Source organism: Helianthus annuus, chromosome 15 (genome assembly GCF_002127325.2).
Source record: "Helianthus annuus cultivar XRQ/B chromosome 15, HanXRQr2.0-SUNRISE, whole genome shotgun sequence".
Taxonomy (NCBI): Eukaryota; Viridiplantae; Streptophyta; class Magnoliopsida; order Asterales; family Asteraceae; genus Helianthus; species Helianthus annuus.
Window position 1 is genome coordinate 40,501,576 of NC_035447.2, and position 9,123 is coordinate 40,510,698.

The window sequence follows — 9,123 nt, forward strand, 5'->3', positions numbered from 1 at the left end:
CTTTCTTCTTAACAAATAGGACAGGTGCTCCCCAAGGCGACACACTTGGGCGTATGAAGCCCTTGTCTAGGAGGTCTTGTAATTGTGTCATTAATTCCCACATTTCCGTGGGAGCTAATTTATAGGGAGCCTTCGCGATCGGTTTCGCACCCGGATTCAATTCGATATTAAATTCTATTTCTCGCTCGGGAGGGAGTCCCGACAATTCCTCCGGGAATACATCCGGAAATTCGTTCACAATCTCAACATCTTCAAGCTTCGGGGAGCCTTGTTGAGTATTTACCACGTAAGCTAAATATGCTCTACTCCCATTGAGCACATATTTGGTAGCTTGAACGAGAGTACATAACTTCGCTTCCATCTTTCTTTCGCCTTGTACATTTAATCGTCTTCCACTTGGTGTTTGGAGAAGTATAGTTTTGGTTTCACAATTTATCTCTGCGTGGTTTTGAGACATCCAATCCATACCCACTATTACTTTAAATTCTCCCAAGATCATAGGTATGAGATCAATGGCAAACTCCTCATCCTCAATGGTTAATTTACAATTCTTACATATTTCGTGCAGCAAATAATTTTTACTATCTGCTATTTCTACTTCTAAGGGCATCGACATTCGTTCAATCTTAAAGGAAGGATGTTGAACGATTTCACTAGAGATAAACGACATAGTGGCTCCGGTGTCAAACAAAACATAAACCGGTATGGAATTTATTAGAAAGATACCTGAGACCACATTTGGCTGGGATTTGGCTTCTTCAGATGTGATTTGAAACATTCTCCCTTTCGCCCTAGAACCCTCTTGCTTCTTATCTTCTTTCTTTGACTCTTGCTGAAGTTTTGGGCATTCCGACTTGATATGCCCCCTTTCAAAACAGTTGAAACAAGTCTTCCGGTTGTTCGGGCATTGATAAGACGAGTGCCCCTCCTTACCGCATTTAAAGCACCCCTTTTTGCCTAACAAACACTCTCCGGTATGGAGCTTCCCACAAGTCTTGCATGGTGTAATTCCACCTTTCGACTTACCCTTTCTTCCTTGATCCTGAAACTTCCCCTTTTTAGATGGACTAACACTTGCACCCTTTTCACTCGGTCTCTTTTCACCGCGCTCTTCTTGCCTTTTAATCTCGATCTCTCTATCCCGTGCTAAATTAATGAGCTCCTCGAGGGTTTCACATTTTGAGGGAGTGATGAACTCTCTAATTTCTGCCTTTAACATGCCATAGAAACGATTTATCTTCATTCTTTCGGTTGTTACCAAGTCCCCACAGAACTTCATCTTATCCATAAAAGTGTTTGATATTTCATTTACTGATTCGTTTTTCTGCCGGAGGCGTAAGAAATCCTCTTGAATCTTGTCGATAGCCGACTGGGGGCAATGATATCTCATGAAGGGCCCCTTGAACTCTTGCCAAGTCATAACTTGCAGTCTATCTTCGCCTACTTCTTTGCTGTGCGCATCCCACCAATCTTTCGCCTGATGGGTTAGTAAACCGGTAGCGAACATCACTTGGTCCTCCTTATCGCACCGACTTCGTATAAACACCGCCTCTATATTCGAGACCCATCTTTGACATTCAACTGGATCAATTTTACCGTCATACGTCGTCGGATGGCATGCCATAAAATCCTTATAAGTGCACCTTCGTTCCTTACCTCGACCCTTGGATCCTTCGATTAATTCTTTCAATTCTTCGAACCTACTGGTCATCATAGCATCCACAACCCCCAGAACTCGGCTTTCTACTTCTTGAGCCAACCGTGGAAGATTGGCTTGCATAACCCCTTCCGCTACTTCCGTAACTTTGTTCTCGAATGCTTCTTGTCTAGCCACATCATTGTTATCATCATTATCATAAGCCATCTACACAAAATCATGTTTACACTTATTACGGATCATAGGCTTTAGCATATCATTATTCATCAATCTGTGTCACTTATACTCGTTCTTACATTTCGAGTTTTATTTCATACATTCATCGTTTATTTCATATCTTCACACACATTTCGTTCAACGTTTAATGGTTTTATACTATCGTCATTATCTATTTATTCCTTACATGCTTAATTTGCCCCACATTGACCCGACGAAATCGTGAATCCGGCTCCTGGGAAGTTCCGTTAATTAAATTTTTGGAAAAATTAAAGAAAATCGTGGGCTGGATCAGACAAGCCGTCGGCGACGGCTTACTAACCCGTCGGCGACGGGCTTTGTAAATGGCCGTCGGCCAAACTTTCCCCGTCGGCAGATGATCAAGGCGTCGGCAGTGGGGGTGGCGTCGGTGACGGGAGGGCACCCGTCGGCGACGGCCCTTCGTTCAGCAAAAACGCTGCAGATGGTTTTTGGCTGTTCCGGCTGTTTTCCAGGTCCGTTTTCAGCTTCCCGGGTCCCGGGATTTCTTGTTTAACCCATCTTAACACTCCTTAACACAATAGATCTTACTTCTTAAACCGTAGCGCATTATACATGTTCATAATAAACGAACGTTAAAAGTTTTACCTCCTTGGCGATTCCGGAGCGAGCACATTTGCACGAGCCATTGGTTTGAGTTCGAGCACTTATACTCTTGCCGAATCCCTCAAACCTTGGCTCTGATACCAACTTGTAAGGTCCGCTTTTCGTTGTTGTTAGATTACTTACAAAAGGATAATTTTTTGGACATCGAAATACCAACTTTGACACTTAATAAATTTTTTTACAAAATTTGGGCATGACCCGTTTGTAAAACGGACATGCCCCCTGTTTTGACATAATTGACAATATTCACCTACGACCCTACTAGCTTTAAACTACCCAAACAAAACAACAAGTTTTCAAGTGCAAGACTTCTAACAAGATTAAACAAGGTAACAAAACATGGACCCAAAGCATGTATAAAAACTAGCGGAAGCGCTTGGTATATTAAGGCTTGATCATGTGCTCGCTGCATATCCCCGAATCGCCTATAGCGGAGTTTTACCTACATTAACAATCAACAATTTAAAAGGTTAGTTATCACCCTAGTTAAAATCATAATTCTTTCGTTTAAGCTTTATCCTCACAAAAACATTCTTACTTTTACGCATTCGACTACCCAAATAGTTGGGTTAGGCATAGACACCCTCATTGAGAGTTAAGCATACACATTCGACCCGTTAAATTGGGTTTAGCATAAAACACTCTCGTTGAGAGTTAAGCATACATATTTGACCCATTTAATTGGGTTAGCATAAACACTCTCGTTGAGAGTTAAGCATACATATTACACTTCGTTCTATCCGCATAACGGATTATAACTTTCACATTCATTATGGCATTCAAAGCTACCCGCTAGGACGGATAGCGTTCATCTTTACTTGACACGATTTAGTTACAATCGGTCAACATATATATAGCTTAACACAACTTTCGTTAGCATACCCAAATCCACAAGGGATTTGTCGCTTACTTGCTACTTGTCACAATTGTTATACAAGGATAGTTCTACATCAAATTATATATAAAAAGAGAATATAACAAGGATTTGTATGCAACGAAACATACCTCGATCTTGTACACCTCCCGCTTTACTAGTGTTCGAGCTTTCTTCCTTCACGCCTACATTACAACATTCGTTTACTTAGTTAAATCAAGTCATTCCATCATTTTCTTCTCATACTACATATATAATCATCTCTTAAGCATTTTATCAAACACTTGGTGGGCATTGTATTTACAATCATAATGTACAAGTGTTCATAGCATGGATTTTACTTGATTACCTTTCTAGTTTAACAAGAATTGGTTAAATTCCTATCTTTCCTTCATCTTATGATAATTTGTCTAATTTCTATATCACATACAAGATCATGCAACAACTCGCGATTGTAAGCATATTATGGAAATCATCTTGTTCATGCAAGTCCTACAACATATGGGTATAAACCCTAACCCTTTCAATAATCTAAATCAAGCATAATTCTCAGTCTATTATGAGTTCCTAACTTACATTTGCACAAGAATTGCACCTAATTTCACGAATGGGTCAAAAACCCATTTCTCATCACTCACCAAAACAGGATTTTCAACTTACCTATTGATGTTCAAGCTTAGATGGTTGACAATTCGGGTTCTAGCATTGATTTGGGCTCTCAATTTCTTCCTAATCTTGAGAATCCTTGAAAACTAGGGTTTCCCCCCCTTGGTTCTTGCTCATGATCGACCAACAACACCACCAGTGTGTTAGTTTTGTAAACTTTCTAGTAGTAATAAAACTTTTTATCACAATTACAATTTCAGCCCCTATGGTTATAAGTGTTGATAATTATCACACTAACTTTCTTTCTTATTAACTAATATCACATTCTTTTAACTTGGTTAATTCTTGCAAGTTATATACTTTAAGTAGCATAAATAAATGAATAGCGTATTTTGGGGTGTTACACGTTGGGTTTGAAGATGAAGATTCCGACTGAAGAAAAAAGCTCTCCTGGAAATAGTTTGCAAAATGTGGAGAGTGGTATTAATTCTCGGTGTATCTCTGGATCTGGTGGATCGTGCAAGCCGGTTGAGATAGAGAATGGGTCTGATAAGACTGTTGGGTTGGAGCTTGTGGGAGCTTCAACTGGTCTCTCAGGTACTTGATGAGAGGTGTGGTTGCAACTAGGTGGCTTGGATGTGACTGAAGTCTTAGCTTGTTCTTGGAACTGGAGGCTGGGAAGACTTGAACGTAAAGATTACTGAAGTTACTGGTGATGGGTTTCTTGGATGCACTTTGTGGACTATGCAAAGCCTCCGAGTGGGAGATTGTTGGGTTCGTAGGCTTTAGCGTAGCCGACCCTAATTAGGGTTTGTCGGCCCTAGTTAGGGTTAGCCGGCCCTAGTTATTTGGCCCACTTAGTTAACTTGTTGACCAAGTAGGAAACCTTAATCTTGTTCTATAAATACCTTTGATGTAATTGTAATCTGTGTCATTCTGAAAACAGTTGTGAGCATCTAATAAAAGTAAAACCCTAGTTGCAACCCGTGGACGTAGGTCACCTTGACCGAACCATGTAAATTCTCGTGTTCTTCATTTTCTGCTAGTGTGTCTGTGTGTTTGTTCCGTTTCCGCTCGAGCCTACTCTGAGCCGATACCCCTAACAATAGAATCTTGTTTGATGATGAATTTTAGTTAAAGACTCAATGCATGATGTATGAATGAAATTGGTTGGTGATTAGGGATAAATCTTAGCATTCTATGCAAATCATAGTAAGAATTATGCTTATTATTGATGATTGATATAAAATGTATGTTAAATTCATGAAATTAGTGAGTTGAATGAGATTAATAGAAATGTGTGTGGATGTAAATTTTCGGGGTTACACCCATAATCGTTCTTGGTCAAGTTGAAAATAAATTGAAAGAATTTCATATGTTTGCTATTTTAAATGCTTATTGAATGAAGGATACTTGTTATAGGTAAGACACATGGTATTGAAACCATGAACTAGGAGAGTTAGACATGGATTGCTTTTACATTGCCTTAAATATTGTACGCACATCAAGTGTTTGATGAAATGTCTAGATGATGAGAATATGTCAATTTGTATACAAGAGCTTGACAAATTTGAATGGAATGTGAGAATTGATGTAATTGTTAGTAACTTACATGGGGAAGGTGTTTTTGATGGAATCCATGAGGCTATTTAGTTTGATTCTATGATTTGGTAAGAAGTATGCATTAGTAGCTTGTATTTTATGCTTGAATGGTATGATGCATACTATGTGTTAAATAGATTGCTTAGATAAGATAAAGGAAGTGAGTTGTGCTAATAGTGGAGCATATGAAATTACTAGCAAGTATTAAGGTAGAAGGTATGTTGTATTGGCTATCTTGGATGGTGTTGTCAAATTGTAGATCATGTAAGTAATAGGATGTATGGAAGTGATTATATGTGTGTATGTAAACACCTAAGTAATCATAAGGTTATATGTGTAGGGATAGCAAAAATACCCGAACTCGACGGGTATACCCGAAACCCGACACAAATGGGACGGGTATACCCGATACCCGGCGAGTATTGGGCCGGGCATGGGGTTAGTTTTAAAAATGGGATTAGGTGATACCCGACCCGATTACCCGAAACCACATACCCGTTTACCCGAACTACATACCCGATCATATACTTGTAGTTTTTAATTTATATTTTAATTTTCCATTAACCCTTATCTATTAGTGATTTATTTTAGTATGTTCATAATGTGAAAAAAAATAAATTTTCTTTTAGCATATGTATTTGATGATAGTATTTACATTTTGTATGTTGTGAAGTATATACATATAAGTGTATAAATATTATAAAGTTATTATTAATTTATGATAAAACTTATATGTATGTAATGTATATTTTAATTTATAATAGTTGTTACATAAATACAATTATATAATAATTATAATAGTAAAAAATGTATTTGGAAATCACAATGTATATCTATTAACAAACTAATGGGTATACCCGATACCCGCGAGTATACCCGATACCCGCGGGTATACCCGGTACCCGACGGGTAATTACCCGACATATACCCGACAGGTATTGGGTCGGGTATGGGACACGATTTTACAACCGGGCATGGGTATGGGATTACCAATAACCGACCCGAACCCGACCCATTGCCATCCCTATATATGTGTCATAAAGCATGTAAATGTTGTGTATATGGTGTAATTGATAGGATCTAGTATGTCAATATGAATGCATGTTCCTAAGGATGAAAGCTTGTATGCTTGACAGTTGACTTTCTGAAAAGTCAATGAATATGGAAATGGCATGGTTAGGCGTCTTAACATGATTGTAGGATTGGGGGAAATCATACGATACATGTTAGCTTATTATGAGGTGTACATAATGATGAGTTGGATTGCTTAAGGTTGGAACTATGTAATTGTTAATCTATGTCTTATGCATGTTAGTGTTTAACCAATGAAAGTCAATGTCACATAGATGTTAGATATAATTGATAATATGTATGATCATGTATGCTAACAATGATATGAATGTGATGACATGTAAGGATAGGAATCATGTCAAAATAAACTCAAGCACGAAAGGCTATGTCACACCCTACTCGTAAGCAGAAGCGCGATGTGTGATTACGAAAGGTTTTCATAGCATTCGATGTGTAAACGTCTACATGATTTAAAATAAACAATGATGCCGAGTGTATATATTACTTGAGAAGTCGATACGAACCATAGTAATTTTGTTTACAAACATGAACCAAATACTTCAACTTTTGCAAACATATTTAAAGAAGGATAGTTCTAATGACTAGGTTTTGGCCCATATATTCCGCACCAAGGTGGAAGATACGAGGCAAACCCTCAAAACAACATCGTTGATGCAACCTTAGCTCTTGTCTTCCAAAAACCATGCAACGTCTTTTATTTCCCTAAAATACATGTTAAGTAAAATGTCAATATAATGTCGGTGAGTTCACAGATTTTTGTTAGGATCCGAGGCTCTCATGATTATGTTTGTTTGTATAAATTGAACATTCAAAATATATGAAATGATATAAAGTGCAGCGGAAATGGATACAAACTTTGTAAACACAATCAAAGAGGAAAATAGGATGATAAACAATTGCTTCTCATTAAGTCGAATGATTGAATTACAAAGCTAATGATTACAAGCATGCTTACAATACTAAGCTCCCCCTCAGCCTGATACCCCAAGGTTGGTTGCACAAGATGAAAGGATTGGACTGAAGAAGAATCCACTCAGTCAATCAAATGTAACAGTACAGAGTACCGTTATATTTATAGGCAATCCAATCCACTGACGCATCTCAGCTGACGTCACCATGAAAGCGACATCTAACAACCTAACAAACTCTATCTACTGATCTATACAACTACTGCTTTGCTAACTACTGACATTGATTGTACTTAAAAACCACTGATGTATAAACACTGATTCTTCATTCCACTGTTGCAGTCGACCACTGATGTTGAGCATCAGTGCTTTCTTCAAAGGGTGATCAGGCCTTGAAAGAGCAGTACTTTGGTTCTTCACCAGTGCTTGGAATTCATCAGTAGATTGAGCTTCAGCCTTTAAACTTCATCAGTGCTTTGGCTTACATTACATAAAGAGAATCAAAACTGCTGCTGCATCCTTCCACTGTTGTGAACCCAGCAGCACTTGTCATGATCAGCAGTGCTTGACTCAAGGCAGTAGATTGGGCAGCAGAGATTTTAGTCTTCATCAGTCCTTGTGTAGAATCAGCAGTTGTAGGTCAGCAGTTGTATATAGAAGCAGTACTTTGGAGCATATCAGATGTTTGAGCCACATTCAAGGGGAAGGTTTAGTGCAAACTGCTTCTTATGATGAATCCACTGTTCTGAACTAGTTTTGGCTTTACATCATCTGTTCCTCTGGTAGGGTTCAATCCCAACAATCTCCCCCTGGAATAGATGATGCCAAAACACTTCATTATTCAGGATCTTTATTGACTCATCAGGAGTTCCCTTACTTGACCTTTGAATCGTAATTCAAAGTTCATGGAATCCTTATCACCCTCATCCCTGCACAGTGTAAGCTCAAGGAGATCTTGTATATCTTCTACACCCAGGCCAAGTGCATTTTCCCTTGATATATGCTTCACCTCACCATTGGATCTGAGCAAAGTCAATACGTGAATCTTTTGATCAGACATCCACTTTAGTTGTCACACCCCCAAAATCCACCTGCGGAGTATCACCGCTTGGGAGCGTGACTGACCAGGATCAAGCCACCAATCATATAGAACAATATATATAGTAAAAGTATTCGCCATTAAACCAAACCAAATCCATATGAAAGGTGTTCCAAAACATAAGTAAGTTATCACTGTTTAGCGGAAGCGTATAAATAAAACCCAACATAAATAAGTATGTAATGTCATAAAGTGTCTAATAAACAATCACGATCCAATCCCACAACGACCAGCTCCTCCCTGTGCAAGCTCCATGTATCTAACGACCTGTAAGGCATGTAACAGAGGATCAACAACTAGTTGAGCGAGTTCACAGAAAGTAAATGCGTAAAAGTATATTCGTTTGTAACATGTGGCTCTACTGGGCCGATAGTACGTTCTATTGGTGGGGGCTTCCCATGTTGTATAACCACTAGACTATTCG